The 18,467-nt window shown below is 45.7% G+C and overlaps 1 non-coding gene across 1 annotated transcript; it reads left to right on the plus strand.

The window, feature by feature from the left end:
- Nucleotides 1–242: 242 nt before the first annotated feature.
- Nucleotides 243–405, plus strand: LOC8028079. Its single transcript, XR_003918249.2, has one exon. It is a non-coding gene; the product is annotated as a U1 spliceosomal RNA (small nuclear RNA).
- The last annotated feature ends 18,062 nt before the right edge of the window (nucleotides 406–18,467 follow it).

An 18,467-nucleotide genomic window follows, 5' to 3' on the forward strand; every position in this document is an offset into this window, starting at 1 on the left:
ACCAAGCGCTCAATCAGCTCACTTTACGCTTCATAATGGTTTAATATAAAATAAATAAGAACTTATCTAAAGGACACTTAATGTTAGAGATATAACGAATGCATTCTGAACGCACCGATCGTTTCGCTCTAGCTTGGGCAGACTTCGTGAAAACGAGGCAAATAACTCTCTAGTAATCCGTGTCACTACTCATTTTGGGGTGCGCGTCTAAAATGACGCTAGTTTTCATGCCTCGGCAGAGCATACTTACCTGGTGCTGGGCGGCCCCTGATCAGGGAGGGGGGCGCCCCGGGTGGAGGCCTTCCATTGCACCTCGGTTGGCTGAAACCTGCCACTTTCCCAAACTGGGATAGCTGGGGCATGCAATTTTTGGTAGTGGGGGAGCGGCGTGCGCGCCATCCCTCTCACGTCGCAATCCAAAGACAGAATGTCGATAGTGTCATGTCACAAAAAAAAAAAAAAAAGGTTTATAAGCGTATATTGTGGAGGAGATCAAATACACGCCTCTGGCTGCACGCTTCAGCTGTGGGAACAACAAACCTAATTTTCTCGTTTGTTCTTGATCAGCGATATCGATGGTGACGATTCGAATGGCCACTCCTCGTGCAACCAAAGCACTGGTCCTAATCGAGTGGCCGTGGCACTGGTAAGAGTGAAGCGCTCGTGTCCAGACCGTGCATGGCGAGGTTCAATTTCTTTGTTATTTTGTGTTAGTAAACACCGGGCTGTGGGGACAATAAGCTCGATAAAGCTTACACTCGGGAGGAATGCTCCTAACCATAACATTTTCTTTAGCCGGCTATAGCACGGCCGGACTAGATATGCACTCGCTTTTTTGAGGCCGGTTCACACTGGACCATTTCTTACGTTAGCTTAAGTTACGTTACGTTACGTGCAACGCACTCAAGCCTGAATCACACAGCCTCTATTCCTTAAGTTACGTTATCTAAACTTACGCGCAGGCCACCGGGACATCCGTACTTCTTATCGTGCGTGGCGACCAATTCGAGGAGGTCGCCTGAAGACATGAATGTTTCGGTGACTTGGACGTAACGCATGAAAATTGTGCTGTGTGAACCACACTATAAAAGTTCAACCGAGCTCAACCCTATACGTTATAATACGACGAGCCTTGTGCCCTTTGTTGCCACGGTAACTGACCGTCAGAAATCGTCGTAAAAGTTCGCAACATAACGCAAGGAGGCGCCCCTGTGCGAATGGGCCTTGAATGTGCTGTACGTAACGTAACGTAACATAAGAAATGATCCAGGCTTATTCGCACAGAAGTGTCTCTTTACATTGTGTTACGAGCGCTCACGGCGAGCTAGGGCTGTGAGTTACCGCGGTGGTGGCCACCAAGTACACAAGGCTTGTCGTAACGCAAAGTAAGGACTTGAGCTATGGTTACCCTTTAAGGACTGCTTCACACAGCACCGTTTCCTTCCGTTACTTCTAAGTCACCGAAACGTTCATGTCTCGAAAGTCGCGTGTCAGGTTACCTGCTATAATTGGTAGACCCGCTTGATATGAAGCACAGATATCCAGGTGTCTTGTAGAGGAGCACAGGATCACCCTGACCATGCGGACCACTCATTTCGTCTTCTTGATCGTTCAGGTTACGGCTCGCCTCCATTTTTCTGCCCCAACGTTCCTGCCCGACCGTGACAACGCTGTTGTGGTGAGCAGGTACGGCAACCGTCGTGATGAAGCCCGCCCACAGCATGAATGTGCGGCCCATCTGCTGGAACATCATGCTCCCAGCTGGGTCATCGAGATGGCCTGGACCACGTCAGCATCTACGTCATCACCAAGAACACCGGCGCCATCTAGAAACAACTATATATACGTCTGGAATCACTTGGCAGCCTTAAGTGAGCACGGGATCACCCTGACCATGCGGACCATTCATTTCGTCTTCTTGCTCGGTTGCTACAGTACCCTCGTTAAACGCTAAAAGAACAAACGACGTGTGTTTACTGGTGTTCCCGTACTCACAAGTGTTTTGCAAAACTGTTTGTAAGTGTGTTGATATTTTAGGCTTCCTTCTAAAGTAGTCCGGCGACGTTGAGGCTAACACCGGTCTGATGAGTTAGAACCAACTTGAACAATTCACTGACATGCACAAAATACTGGTACAGATTAACGCGCGCTCGCTTAAAATAGATCAGGCACAGTCTGGTATACTAGTATCGTTAAACGAAGTAAAAAATACTCAGGAGCCTATTCAAACTCCCATAACAGGTATTAACGCTAGACTGTCCAAGGTTGAAAATAAGAATATTGCCGTGACTGAGGAAGTCGGCGTGACAAGCCCAAAGTCGAAGTAGTTGAACAAGAAAACTGGGCCGTGCGAGCTCGTCTGGACGAGGCTGAAGACCTCTCTCGTCGTGATAACCGGTTTTTTTACGGGATAACTGACAACTTATCTTAAACTTGCGCACAAACGGAGGAGGCAATTTTGAACATTTGAGGCAGACGCCATTTATTCAAGTGGCTGATGGAGCTAATATTCGTGCCCACAGGATCGGTACTTTTTGTCGCGATAAATGTCGCCCAGTTATTGTTAAATTTCCTTCGTATAAACTAAAAGACCGAATTCTACTGTCCAGGTAATCGTTTAGATCTAGTCGCATTTCCGTGAGTGAGGACTTCTGAGTTGGAACACGTCAAGCGCGGAAAAAGTTAATTGAATTTGCGAAAGCTAAGAATGCCACTTTTAAGCTTCGACACAATAAAATGTACATTGGTAATAAATGTTCTGTTTACGATTCTGTTATTGATAACGTGCTCGAAAACAGTCCCTCCGTCTTAGCTGTGGTTTCCGAGACACAAATTTTGCCTTGCACTGGGGACGCACCTCGAACGTTGAATTCGGAATAGCAGGCAGGCGAAGGGAAGATTATGTCATTATCCTGTCTTAGATGTGTCTGTACTTTTTACTGATATTAAAAGCGTTATTAAAATAACGAGACGACTTTTGTGCAGTTATTGAAGCGACAGATGCGGATATTATTGTCTTAACTGAAACTTGGCTGTCCGGGAAAGTGCGTGAATGTGAACTTTTTTATCGGTCTAAGAAATATAATATTTACAAAAATGAGAGGCAAGATACGGTGGGGGTGTTTTAATTGCAGTGGGTACTCATGTTGAATCGTTTTGCATTAACGTGACAAGTGATTTAGAAATACTTTGGGTTTGTATAGGTTCTCATCACAACAAGTGAATTATCGAAGTATGCTATAGACCATCGTCATGATCATCTCTCTTTGTTAAAGCTTTGCATGACTCTCCAAACAACTTAGTTATGCGGTTTCCCAGTTCACCAATCTTTCTGTTGGGCGACTTCAATTTTCCTTCTATCGTGTGGGCAGAGTGTAATTTATCCACAATTGTATCATCATCGAATCGCAATGACTTTGTGAACCTTTGTTCAGATTTGTATCTCACTCAGTTGGTTGCTCAACCAACCAGGGTAATCCCGTTTTCTTCAAACATATTGGATCTCGTCCTGTCGAATCACCTTGACCTAGTTTCCCTCATATCATATCTTACAGGGCTTATTGGTCATGGTATACTACATTTTTATGATAAAGTTGCAGTGCCGAAATCATCAAGTCACGTAAAACAAATTCAAGATTATGCAAAATTAAACTTCATCAAAATTAGCAATCATCTAGCAACTTTTATTGATCCATTTCTAGAAGGATTCTCCGACCGTTCAGTGGAAGTGATTGGCCAACGTTTAAGAATAAAGTAGAATCCCTTTCTAACCTGCATATTCCCCTTAGGACTGCACTCCAAGATTCCCATAGCGTTGATTTCGAGCAGCCAAATTTACCACATCTGAACGGCGGTGGTCCAAATACGGCACTGCAGCTGAGACATTTAAAGAGGATGTTAATAAGGCCAAGTTGGAGTTTTTTACGCGCACCCTAACCGATATGTTCATAGAAATCCTAAGAAGTTCTGGAACATCATGAATAAAAAAACCGATTTTTCTGTTAGTCTAAAAGCGAAAGTCGGGATTTTATGCCAATTGAAGAGTGTGCGAATGTATTGAACCGAGTTTGAGTTGAATCCTTTTCTAGTGACAGCAGCACGGAATGTCCTCTCTTAGACATTTCGGAATATTTGCCAGTGGACCCCATCTTGCTTGATTATGCTGGTGTCGATCATGTCATTGAAGCATTAAGATTGTCGTCTTCAGCAGAAGTGGACGGTGTTAATTCGAAGTTCTTGAAAAATACTAAGCATTACTCTTCTATTATTTCACTAAACTTTTTTATCAGTCCATTAGAGATCGTATTCTCCCTTTAGATTGAAAGGTGGGGAAGGTGGTTTCCATTTACAAGACTGGTGACAAACATTTCCTTTTAAATTATCGCCCAATCTCTATAACCAGTGTTCCTTGCAAACTCTTTGAGCATATAATATTTTCCAACCTCGTCAATTTCTTAGAAATAACAACTTCTGTGCATCCCAACTATGATTTCGAAAAGATTTTTATGTGAGACACAGCTTGTACCATTCACACATGACCTTCACTGCATCCTGGACAGAGGATCCCAGGCAGACTGCATTTTCCTTTCTTACAGTAAATAATAGTAATTCTTCCTTTTCGTCTGTAGCCTGTGAGGTTCCACAAGGATCTGTTTTAGGACATTTACTTTTCTAATGTACATTAACGACCACCCTCTTAATGTTTCCTCGTCTATTTGTTTATGTGCTGACGACTGTGTGATTTATCATGAGATACTTATTGACCACGATAACATCATGTTTCAGTCTGACATTAACACTATATATCTACCACGTGGTGTGACGTATGATCTATGGCGCTTAATACTAACAAATGTAAGTCCACGCGTCTATCTCGCTAGTCACATGAAACTCGGAACTACTTTCCTAATCAGGCTCAGCTTGACACGGTATCTTCTTACAAATATTTAGGTGTAAACATTACTTCTAACCTCTCATGAAAAACACATGTTCAATATATCACATCTAATGCTAACCGTATGTTTGGCTACGTCAGGCGTAACTTTTCATTAGCACCTGTTTCCCTCATGCTAATTATTTTTAAAACCCTAGTTCGACCAAAGTTATAATATGTAGCCTCGGTCTGAAGATCCCGGACAAGCCGCCCCCATTACCGCGTTGGAAGGAGTTCAAAATAGATCCGCGCGTTTTATTTTTTCTAATTATCATTATACATCTAGCGTAACTTCTATGAAATCTACTTTGGCACCCCCGCCCCTCTTCTCGCGAAGTAAGCTTTCACACCTCTGTTTATTTCACAAACTTTATTTTTAGAACTATGTGCTTCGCGACAAATTAATCAATCGACCCTTTTATACTTCTGCTCGTCATGATCATCAGCAAAAAGTTTAGGTACCTATCGCTATCACATCTGCATTCCATCTTCTTTCCTTCCTCGCACATACCTCGCCTGGAACCACCTTCCCGGACCGATTGCATCCAAACTGACACTGTACTTTCTGGGTCTGCTCTTACCAATCATCTTTTGCTGAGTGTGAATAACCATGCGTTGCAATCTTTTGATCCCAACTTTGCTCTCCCCCTCTGTAATGCCTTCCGGCCTTGATGGTAAAGGAAATAGATAAATGAATAAATAAAATAAATAAATACGTAACTGAACGCAAGGAATGGGGGCTCGGTGACCCAGCATTAAGGTGCAACCCTGCCGTGCTTGACGTTTTGGTGCTTTTTGGACGGCTAATAACTTTATTTCTATGTATCCTACAATTACAAAGTTAATGTCAAATTAAAGATCTGTTTTTCAACAATACTTTAACGTCTCGATGCTACGATTATTTTAGTTAGTTAATTATTTAGCTTTTAATAGACCACAGTCTCTAATATTGAAAAATTTATTTCTGGAGCTATAACGTGCTATTTCCCATGATATTTTACGTGAGCATTTTGTTGAATGTAATGAATTAAAAACGTAAGCAGCAAACTGTAAAGATAATGTATATTTAAAAAAAAATAAAGTTTAAAATGGTATAATTTTTGGAGCTACAAAAAACGGAATCAAGTCAACTAATAAAAAACTAAACAATAAATTATGAAACATCCATCGATATTACAGTTTCCAGAACTTCCATATTGATATATTACACTTTAAGAATGTTATAAGACCTCAAACGTTTCCCATTCAGTTACTGCAAATTGTAGTTTCCTAATATAAAATACAGATGGCGACACGTGTTCAAGAACAGCGTGATACGCATTTTCCGTCGTGTGCCGCTTGGAACGCCACCGAAAAGACAGAAAAAGCGCCAGATGTCAGGGTGCCAGATGTCAAAAATAAAAAAATTGGGTTGTGTGTGTGTTTATACAGCCTAGAACTTGGTCTGCCTCACAGGGGCAACGAGTCTCCCAGCTGTAGATGAGCAATTTAGCCAGTGCGGTACAGCCGCTAGCCTGGGGTCTTTAACGTGCACCACGCAGTAGTGATACACGACCGCACGCCGGTACGATGCTCATCCAGATCGAAATGTCAGATGTCAAGATGCCCGCAGTGAGCGAGCCAGAGATGTCAGAACAACAAGCGCGAGGCTGCGGGTGCAGGGTGCACCACAGCTACTTTTACGCGTATTCTACTGTGCGTCGGTACACATGCCCGACGCGATCCAAATGAAAAGGGCGCCATAAAATGCATTCCGCACCACATCTTCCACCACATCTACAAACGACCCGACTCCCCCACTTGCCCGAAATGCGGAGAATACCCTTCCATCCCTCACACCTACTGGTCTTGTAACCCACCCACCCTTCCCCCAACCCTCTCACACATCATTTCTTGGTAGGAATGGCTCGCTCCACCCACGGGCACCAACATATCCACCGCACTAGAAGCACTAACTAATCACCCCGGTCCCCTTGCGGAATCGATCCGCGAGGCGTGGGCCGGACGGGCCGTCCGGACCAGGACGTAGGCCCTTACACAAAATAAAGTTTTGCTTGCTTGCTTGCTTGCCATTTCATATTCCGCCACGTATGCGAAAACATTTTAATGTTTTTAATACTTGCAGAAATCATTTCCGCAATCAAACTATGCATGTCTGAATGGTTTGACTATACTTTGTTTCAAAAACCACCTCGGTGGCTCTTAAGTGGCAATGATATAAAAACAAAACACAAAACATTAAATCGTCTCATTGTCTCTGAGCCAACGCGCTGACCCATGAATCAATATTTCTCGGGTTTAAATATCGCCCGAGGTGCCCGCAATCCGACGCGCGGAGGCCAATTCGAGATTTCGGTTGCACGTCAAAAAATCTCCAATAAGTCAAAATAAACCCGCAACTTCTTTCTATTTGGGTGTGTTAAGTGCTTCTTGTTGGTTTGTCTTGTAAAACCCTAAAATTTGAATATGTGCTTTGCTTTGGTTTAGTTCGGAGCGCAGCCAACGCTACGGGCTGATGAAACCACTGGAGCAGAGCCAAGAGCCCGAGGTTTAGTTTCGTTCTCTTTCTGTGCCTATGCGGTCGGGCTAAAATAGAGCCACTAAATAAGCTACGCTTCATTCACATCTCGGTGTTTAAAATAATGCTGTCAGTTATCTGAAGCTTTATCTGAAATCACAGGAAACGCTTTTCCGTCCTCCACAAACGTTTAAAGAGTTCGCGACAAAGCAAACCAGTATTACGTGAGCTTCCTGACACCGCACTTCTGAAACATGATGATCCTCAGTTGCGTTTAATTTGTTACTAACCACCAAAATGTTGGTGCCCACACCAATATCTGGGGGAAAAGTGCCGATACTCTAAGCGTAGCTCATTTGGTTTAGCTCACAGGCTAAACCAAGTGCGGTGGGGGATCATTCATGATCGTTGGCCGAGTGTGTTGTGGCACTGCAGATCAGAGCACGTGGACAAATGCTCAAACGCGAGCTCAGTTAAAAGCACGGAACTTACGCCGCAGAACCTGTAGGAACTAAATCCCCTCGATGTGTTTGCGTTGGTCTTTCAAGTAACCTTAAATGGTGCCTGTGCACGAGGCCCGTCTCTCGAGCGGCCCTTGGAGGCAAATGACGGCGGAGCACCCGCTCGTGGCACATGTCTTGTGCGTTTCCACAACAATGGTTGGCGATACTTGTAAAAACAGCTTTATCAAGGGGCTTTAGCAAGGACCGTGGGTTCAGTCGCCCATCTGCATCCTACCGTCGTACATCGTGTACCACATACACTGCGTAATGCACGTTAAAGACCCCGAGCTATCAGTTATACTGCATTTTCTATAATCTTCAACGGGTAACAATGTCGCCCTACGAAACTGCGGCTTTCTAAAAAAACTAACGGCTAATTTTGGATGCGCCGTTACATTGCATTTTTAATGTGTATTCGCGTGCTCGCGTTCTTTTTTTTTTTTTTTGTCTACATTTTTTATTATGCGGCTCCTACTTACGACGAAACAGACGATAGTTGTCGGACTTCTGGAAAAAATATTTTATAACTAAGAAAATGGCACGTGAGAGCGAAATACAAAAAAAACCACATAGGCACACCTAATAAAAATAATTGAAATAATAGAATTGATTATAATGGCATTTTCAAAGGTTTGAGCACACCAAAAGCTATAAAAGCCACTCGATGCTTTGGATGGTGCGCGTGTTCACTGAAAGTGTTGTTCAGGGCAGTATGCTCGCACTTGTTTGTTCCGCTTCGCTCGCACGATTAAACCAAGCACTTTACTGGCAATGTATTTAGTGCAACAAAGCTTACCTTCTGAATATCTGCAGTGCCCTCAGTTTTCACGTGATTACGTACGCTTGTTCTTTATATTGTTTTCGTTTCCCACTGCGATTCATTTCGCGCTCTTTTGTGTGCTAGAAACATTAGAGATTAAGGTAACCCAGAAGCATTCTATTTCGCCGATTGCAAGGAAAACCTATGCAAATTGCCACGTGTGCCACAATCAATACAAAATATTATAAGCTTCACATGTGACCGCTTGCCTGAGTAAACATTGTTGTTTGTCAAGAACAATTGCGATTGTATGAAACCACGTGGGAAAAACTCGTTCTAAGTACGCGACCGTTTGCGTGCAGTGAATACTCATAATCGGCGCCGAGATGATTGGTAGCTGTCAGCAGGTGGAGATTTGCTATCAACCCAGAGTTAGAATGTTCATTTCTTTCTGTTGTAAGCAATCAGGAGACAACTTACACCAAATCTAAGGGCAATAAAGTACTATGAGCATTCAAACATAACGGCCTGAGCAGTGTATGTGTACAAGTTTTAGCTTTTGATGCACCCTTAGCTTTCGATACAGTCAAAGCTAGTGTAAAATGTAGGGCTGTTTCATTCTTAATCAGCGTACCATGTGCGTGCTTACACTATATTTTATACAGCGTCAAACTCTACCCGTTTGAATCTTTTTTTCATTTATGCACACCACTACTTGCGCGCATAAAGGCCGGTTCACACATACAGCGAAGCGCTAACTTAGCGCTACGTGAGCGCTGGAAGGAGCGCTCATGTGGCGCTTCCAAGCGCGTGATCTAGCGCTCGGTTAGCGCTTCAGAAGCGCTCTGTTAGCGCTTCAGAAGCGCTCTGTTAGCGCTTGAGAAGCGCTTTGTTAGCGCTCCGTTAGCGCTACAGAAGCGCTTTGTTAGCGCTCTCACGCTCCTTGTGCAGTGCTTGCTGCTGCGGAACAACGCGTGCACGGCGATTCCTTTGTTGTTGTTTTTCCTTTGGCATTAAAAGAAGAGGAAGTAAAACAGCCGCTCTCCAAACAAAGGGTCGGGCAGGCGATCCAGAGTCATGGATTCTGAGCGACTAATTGATTGGGTACGACCTCATCGCTTTCTATTCGATGTGAGTGACCCTGATTTGAAAGACACGCGGTTAAAACTAATCGCCTTCGAAAGAGCTCTGTGTCTCGGTCCCTCAGCCTATAAACAAGCTTCGCCGGGTACCCGTCGGTATCTCGGTGGCGAAAGATTTCGCGCACCCAGAAGGCTCTTCTGGGCGTTAAGCCGCCAACACACATATGCATTATTCGCGTATCTAAGAGCATTTATTGCATTTCTATTTCAGCATCCCACATGTCCGCCATGGTGCTGCTGATGCACATCCGACCACAGGAACCGGAACCGCAGTGCAGGCGCTAATCCGCAGCACCGCGGTACAAGAAGCGCCACTGAAGCGCTAACAAGGCGCTACTGGGGCCCTAATCTGGACACTTGGCGAAAAAGTCGTCCGAGAAATTCGGCGGCTATGATTGGCCGGCTCCAAGGTCAAGTGTGGCCTTGGCCAATCGCGGGCGCCAAATTTCACGCCGTCGTTTTCGCCAAGCGTCCAGCTTAGGGCCCCTGGAGCGCTAACAAGGCGCTACTGGAGCGCTACAGAAGCGCTAATCGCGCGCTATGTAGAACTAAGTCACGCGCTAGGAAGGGACACATGAGCGCTCCTTGGAGCGCTCACGTAGCGCTCACTTAGCGCTCCGCTGTATGTGTGAACAGGCCTTAAATCACCAAATTATGACTGGTACAGGATGTCACAAAAAAAATTTACATTTTTTTTTTTTGTTTTGCCGCAAAAATAAACTACGCATCAACTAACGCTCATTCTGCGCCCGAAAGGTAGCGCTAGGTCAGAACCGGATGCCAAAGTTTCATCCCGAACTGACACCTTATTTAAAAATCAGTGATTTTCTGAAAATTTCAATGGGAAAGTGGAGCCCAGTTTTGCCCGTTTTCGGTTTCTGGTGTCTTAGAGCCCCGTGTATTCGAAAACTCCGTTGGCCGCCATTTCTGCACTGAACTTTTCAGAAAATCACTTATAACTTTTGAAGAAGGTATCGGATCGGGCTGAAAATTTGACATCTGGTTCTGACCTCTAGCGCTACCTTTGGGCGGAGAATGAGCGTTCGGCATGCCTAGTTTATTCTTTCAATAAAAAAAAACAAACAAACTGTAATTTCTTTTGCGATACCCTTTACATTGCTTAAACTATGTGCAAAAGCTATCCACCGACCCAGAATTTTTGCTTGGCCAGTCATTGCATTTATTACTGGATTCGTATTAAAATTAATTCTTATCATTTATTGCTGTGAGTTAATTTTTAACCTCGACATTCTTTTTATTATGACTCCCGCACCAGTCCTACTCTGAGTTTACCAAACTCAACGTCTAATCCTGAGTGTCATTTCTTTGTGCTTTCCAGTCTCGTGGTTGTGGTCAAAATAAACACCCAGCTACATGAATGAGACACCTGACTGCCGAGAAAAAAGTTCATTTGTTTTTATTTTTTAGGCAGTTAATTCCTCCAGCTAGAGTTTCGGAAACCCAAGTCTATCACGTCATCACGTTTTCCCTGGAAATCCGCAAACAGCCAAACACATGCACGACAAAAGGGCCGGGCCGTCATATTGCCGCCCACAGAGCGGAGAAAGCAACGCTCGGTCACGGACTTCTAGATGATTCGCGTTCATTCTTGCACCAGGGCCTTTAAACTCGTCAAACACAAAGTTGGGGCCGAAATTGACGGAGCGCACCGATTGGCCTATCACGACGATGACTTCGCGCCTTTTTCGCCGACGTCCAATCTGCGCGCTCCGCGAATTTTCAGCTCCAACCTTGCGTTTGACGAGTTGAGGGCCCCAGACGTAACTTTCGCCCTGCTTTCTTGTTCTCGAAAGTGCCAGTTCATACTCGCCCCGGGCACGCGACGCTCGAACCTTCTTTACCGAACTTTTGAGATAGTGACGCACTGTAGATAAGCAGCTGCCCGCGACCTTGTCGAGTCAGTCTCGCTCTCACTCTCTGTTACACTGCCGAATCGCCGCCTGCTTTTCTGCTGCCTCGACGCTCTTCCTTTACTTTTTTAAGGGCGAAGCCCCTTGGGCGTCTAGCCTTTTCCGGCGTCCGTGCTCACATCGATTGCCATCCCATCTGTCTTCTTAAAAAAAAAAAAAAACTACGGGTGTGCGAATAGTGGTTCGAATCGAATAGCGCAGCGTCATCCCCAGCTTCTGCACTGTTAAAAGAACGGGTCGTCTTGGCTTTCCCTTGCATTGTCAAGGCTATGGATGACGCGGCGCTATTCGATTCGAACCACTATTCGCACAGCCCTAAAAAAAATGACTGCGCAGTCGACAGGATTCGAACCTGTGCGGGGAGACGCCAATGGCTTTCTAGTCCATCGCTTTTACCCCTCAGCCACGACTGCGGGACGAGGGGGCCCTCAGATGTGGTAGTAACTCAAGAGCTGAGGATGCATGGATAAAACGTTGCATGTCGCCGCTCAACGTCTATACAGGAGAGGGCGCTGCGGTCAAATGCGTATATAATCGCGTTAAACTTTGCATGCATTGGCTAATGAAGTCAAAACGCAATTAGGAACTCAGCACTACCTATGAGCAATAAAAAAAATGAGCACCATCAGCACTACCTATGAATACGTATGAACAAAATCAGTATCATCAGCACCACCAGAGCTTCGCCCCAATCAACATCACTCATCACGTGGAGATGCGGTCACTGTTTTGTTCGGCACAAGTTCGCCGAATAAACCTTTAGTTTTCAGTTCACTGTTCGTCCTCTCGTCACTTTCGTTCCTGAGTCGTGACAATATAAATCTTGTCACATTGAAATATGTGTAAATGGCCTCTGAAATCTCTGATAACGGCGCACAGGAAATTTTATATTTTTCAACACGTTGGCGGTTTTGTTGTGGACGTGTCTCACCATTTGGGTCAGGCAATGCCACCTTGAACACAAGGCCTGCGCGTTTCCTCCTCTAAACTTCATCACTAGCAGATCCCCTCAGCGCCCCCTAGCTAGCCGGGATGAGCACCATCGTCTGCTACATCGTCCGCTCCATCGCCTGCGGCATCGCCTGCTTCAGTGGTCGTGCTCAGACGAGCTCGCATTGCTAAGACCGGAAATCTTGATGGTGTCGCATTCACGTTGCAAGTGAACTGTGGCAGCTCGTTATCAGCTCGCGGTAAGCAGTCGCGCACTGGCCGCCAGTAAGTGCGGCGTAGTTCCTCCGAAAACCCACGGGAGCGCCGGCGAACGCCTCTAGACGACTCGGAGTCTACGTAAGCAGACGCTTTGCGAGCCCCGTTTCGTCACCCCAACAGCTGAAAGAATTCATTACGGTCAGTTCGCTTGCGAAGCGGAATCCACTGATCCACTGATCGGACAATCAAATAACAACGCGCGCATGAACAAAGCAGTCTATTTAGCGGTCTCAAACGCCACTCAGGGGATCACACGAGTTTGGAGCGCATCTGGGAAGCGGAAGAAATGCGTTTAGCGGCTCAAACTACGTCGTAAGAGGTTACTGTTGATCCGTTACAGACTGCGTTGTCACAGTTTCTTACCTATATAGGTGATCATTAAAACGTGCGCAAACAACATGTTCAGATTAGTAGAGCAAGCAAACCAGCCGCTGCAGCATAACAAAAATAAACAAGTAATGAGAAAATGACCATGCAAACACTTTCCAAACTTTACAGGAAAGATAGGGTTCCCTTCTCAGGCGGAAATAAAGAGAAATGGGGAACAGGTAGCAAACAACGGTGAGTAAAACAAAACTTTAGCAGACGATAGAAAGATACAAATGATCCAGCAAAGAAACTCCTTCAACGACGACGATCATTGCGGCGCTTAGGGGGGAAAAAAATAGAAAGCAGCAGCATAAAAAAAAGAGCTCCATTTTTTTTTTTTTTGGTCTGTGTGTGGGTGTGTGTTTTTAGCTTAATTTTAATGTTGCAGCAACTTAATTACTGACGTTTGTTCGGTCTTTGGGAAGCTGAAGAAGGATTTTGTAACACATCGCAAAAACTTGTTTTTGCATGACAAGCCTGCCATCTCCAAGTATGCGCTGGTGTATGCCCGAAGGCGGCCGGTTGATCAACAAACAATGATCCATAGCAGACGTTCCGGCGTAGGCAAATAAGATTCGAACATAAATGTATAACGAGCTTGCACTTTTTAATATATTAAATAAATACCAAAAAGCACGTATGAAGATTTCGGATTAGAAACTAAATCGAAGGCGAAAATAGGAGGTTATCGCAGACAACAGTAGAATAAAACAACAACAAAGTTGCAAACGGCCCTCAAAATGTCCGGGCGCAGCGTAGCAGACGGACTGGCGGTAGTAAGCTCCGAAGTGAAGGAACGAGAGCAAAAACGTGGTCCAAACAAGGCAAAACAAAATGCGGGATGGTTCGAACGTCAAGTAAACTAAACACACACACACACACAAAAAAAAAACCATAAAAGCAGGAGGAAGAAAACACGAGACGTCGTAGCTCCTCCTCAAAAATAAAAAAAGAAAGTAGACTGAAAAATGGAAAGAGTTGCTGACGGCGGTCCAAAGGGTGCCGACTTTTATCCTAGAGTCGTCAGGGCGCTTGGGTACCGTATATAACGTGACCGAAATCACCTTTGTTTGGCACTATGACGCTCTCCTCGTTTTTTTCTTTTTGGACGCTCAAAAAGTCTGTTTTTCTTGTAACTCCGCTTTTATTAATTTCAGTAATAGCGTCAGATTTGCATGTGCACAATCGACTTCTTCCAGAACATACTGACATCGCGATAACGTACGTCGTTCTAAATTGCCGTTTGCTTCTTCATCCTATTCGTCTATACGACAAAACGGTTATAAGCAGGACATTCATGAGAGATGGAAACTGCATGCAAACAACGAAACAAATTGAATGATAAGAAAAATGAAGTTTAAACGTAGCTACGTTCTAAAATTTTTGTACGTTGCCCTTTTTTTCAAAAGACAATGCGAAGGTACATTCGTGTTTTGTCTTGCTTACATCAGTTGTGAGAGAGTGTTTTCTTCAGGAGAGCACCGAAATCGCAACCTGAAAGCTCTAACATCCTTCCCACGCGAAGAAAATGTCCTTCACTTATGAGGTGGCACCTTTTTTTAACATTCAAAGCAGCGAATACCCGCGACAATTTTTTTCATTGATCACCTCGCACGGAAATAGGCAAAACTAATGCGTTGCGGAGAATTCGTCTGCTAGCGGCGGCTCCGAGCTCGCCAGGGACTCTGCGATCACTTTTCGCCCGCGCTCCGCCGGGAGCCCCTACTCTCGTCAAGCTTCGGGCTGTTGGCCGCTTGGGGCAGGTCGGGGATTTACTAACGAAACGTCATGCGCAGGCCTTGTGTTCTAGGTGGTATTGGCTCAGGACGATTTTCGCGTTATGTTCTGCCCCCTTTTGCTGGAGACGTGAGCCCGGAGCTTAGGCAACTGGCCCCCTTGCACAAGAACTAGCGCAGCCGTGTGTGTTCCAAAGAAAGCTCGTGCAGAAAAAAACAAGCAAGGGACCAGGGATGTCATATTCAAGATATAGAAAAATACCCCACTGTATTGAAGCGCCACCACACGCGATTTCTCGCATTCATATACAGGCCTGGAAGGCGACCCCACCGCCATCTGTTGGTTCAGAATCACACTAACCAAGGGTGGGGTTGCACCATAAAGGGGTGGTGCAACGATATTAAATTGAAATGTTTTTCACTTTACACAAGCTTACTGGAACTAGTGGAACTCAAGGATACCCGCACGCAACGCCACTGGCCAAGAAACTTCTTTGTTGCGGTGTAATTTCAAGGACGAAAGCGAGCGTTTTAGTTCAATCTCTCCTTCGTGAAACTTGATGTAGTGTGTTCTGGGGAATCGCAGTACCCTCCACTGACAATATTGGAATGCGGCTCATAGATTGGACCCTAGCTAGGGTGTACTAGAAAGGACGAGTGGGGCCAACGGAGTGCTATTTTCGCACATCCGCATGTGGAAAAAATCGGCTAAGCCAAGCCAATGAAAGCTCCTTTATCCTGGGAAAAGTGGCGCAGTTCATTGTTGTGGAAATGCTCAAGACACATGCCGCGCGCCGATTCCGGGAAGAACATGGCGTCTGAAATCTAGCTCAGTGCTGCGCTGTGCTGCCATGATGTTCCCAAGGGCCGCACGTTCCCCGTGCCTCGTGCATCGACGCACCTTGCGCTACCTTTGAAACATGAAGGCGTTTAAAGCCACTTCGTTCGCAGCGCCCCGTCGGGCGCTACGAGCGAAGGGCTTCGTATTAACCGCTTTTTATGAAAAACGCGTTGCGTTCCAACGCCAAGCTAGACCGGCACACTGGTCAAGGTTATAGAAACAATAGAACGCCGGGATATATTTTTTACACAACCAAGACGTCAGGTGACATGGCAATACATAGCGTCACCGCGACCTGACTTGTCCTCACAACGCCATGGCACATCACGACGACGCCTTGAGGTCAATGTCGTCATCCGCGTAGACAATGCGCGTTACGCGACATCAAGACTTCGTTCTGAAGTCATATACCGCTAACAACGTCGTCGACGTCAACGTTGACGTTGACGACTACGACGCCGACGTCACGCGACGTCAAGATGACGGCATCTTTGTAATGGGGACGTCACAAAGACGCTTTGTGTCAGGTCGTCGACGTCACTGTCGACATGACACAACTCGATGTCACGACGACGTCCCGACAACTTCACGACGTCGACGTTGACGTCATCCTCGACGTTACGTGACGTCAAGAATTCGTCGTGACAGCGCGTCGACGCTGATGTTGGCGAAGATGACGACGTTAGACGGGATCGAAGATTCGTCGTGATGTCGTTATTACGTTGACGTTGACGACAACTTAAGGACGACGTTGACATGACGTCATATCAATGTTCGACGCTGCGTGTTGCGTCGACGTCAGCGTCGGCATTGACGACCATTTCAAAGTCGCACTCGATGCGGCGCGACGTCATGACCGCGTTACAACGGTGACTTGATGTCGCGTAACGGCGTAACGGCGCAGCGAAGGTGGCGTCCTCCTTAACGCGACGCGTTGCCAAGACCACGTTACAGCGGCGACTTCATGTCGCGTAAAGGCGTCGTCCTCAACGCGACGCGATGTCACGACGTCGTTACAACGGCGATTTGATGTCACGACGGCCTTACGACAGCATTTTGACGTCGCGTAACTTCATTGTGGACGGTGATGTCGTGGCGTCGTCGTAACGCCACGTCACCGTGACGTGATGTTTCGACGTTACCTCTGACATCGAAATCATAAAAACATACAATATAGCCCCAAAAAGGGCGGTATTGTCCATTTTGCATTGACCTGTGTCGTCGTTCGCTTCGATCGCAGCGAAGGTGGCGCCGCGATCGAAGTGGCTGGGTTCCACCTGATCGCTTTTCACATTTTGAGGTGCAAATGAAAGCATGAGCGGGAAAAGAAAGAACAGCGCAACGAAAATGGCGCGCCACGAGGCAGGGTGGAACATAAACGCGGTCGAGTTGGCTCAACGAGAGGCCACGCGACCACGTAGGAGCACACAAGGTACCGTTTAACTCGACCCAGACGTCACGTAAGTGATGGATCCCGATCAGTCGATCTAGTTCTCGGGCGTTCCAGAAGCAGCGGCCACGGCCTGGGCTGCAAACATCACGGGAACAGTCTAAAAAACAACAAAAATTGCCGAAAAGTACAAAAAAAAAAAAAACATCATGCATATACCCTGTAATGATACTTAAAAAGCTGCAAGACGCCGTTTGGCGTGTCGGCGCGTAAACGCGAATCGCCGGGAATTTGGTGATACCGGCGAAAACGTTGTAAACGAGGATGCGACCATCTGGGTCACAATCCGAAAGAGCTCTCTTCAAACAGGCCTTGCAAAATATCAATACGCCGACACCGCAAGCGCATGACAAGGCAAAAAAGTAAAATTCGGTGATTGAAACACGGGTTTTAAACGTCTTGACATTCTGTAGAGAAAGAAAAATTCCTTTCTTGAAAAAAAAAAAAAATCAAAATGCTGCGACTCTGCAAAATGCATTACCTTACGCTGCTTATTTGTACCCCGAAAACCTCAAAATCAAAGCTAAATTTGTCGTTAGTTGTTTATACAGCAGGAGGTTAGTCCGCCGGAACGTGGCGACAGTGTTACCCACTGTATATAAGCAATTTAGCCAGTGCAGTACGACTGCTAGGCTGGGGTCTTTAACGTGCAGCACGCAGCAGAGATACACGATCGCACACCAGTACCATGCTTATCGAGATCGAAAGGGACATGAGTGGGGACTACCCAGGAAGTACACTCCACCCAGGATCCATGTCTTCAGCAGCGCAAGCTTTCGCCACACGTGCTCCGAGCTGGTGTGCGCTAGCCCACTCGGCCACCGATTCTTTTGTTTTTCTTTCTTTAATGCATGGAAATTTTTGCAAGTGACATACTTATGAGTATATACAGTTACGAAACATTCACGTTCACACCGTATTTACATACCAATTTCGCACACGCACCTTATATTTGGCATCTCGTACATGTGGCTAGTAGGCGTGATAAATTTAGACACAGGCATCTCATCGACAAGCCTCTTACGGTGGTTACAAAATAATGTATCGTCAATAGAGCTTTTCAGAAATCTGGGAG

The sequence above is a fragment of the Ixodes scapularis genome, unplaced genomic scaffold (assembly GCF_016920785.2).
Source record: "Ixodes scapularis isolate PalLabHiFi unplaced genomic scaffold, ASM1692078v2 PGA_scaffold1__304_contigs__length_218370807, whole genome shotgun sequence".
NCBI classification, from domain to species: Eukaryota; Metazoa; Arthropoda; class Arachnida; order Ixodida; family Ixodidae; genus Ixodes; species Ixodes scapularis.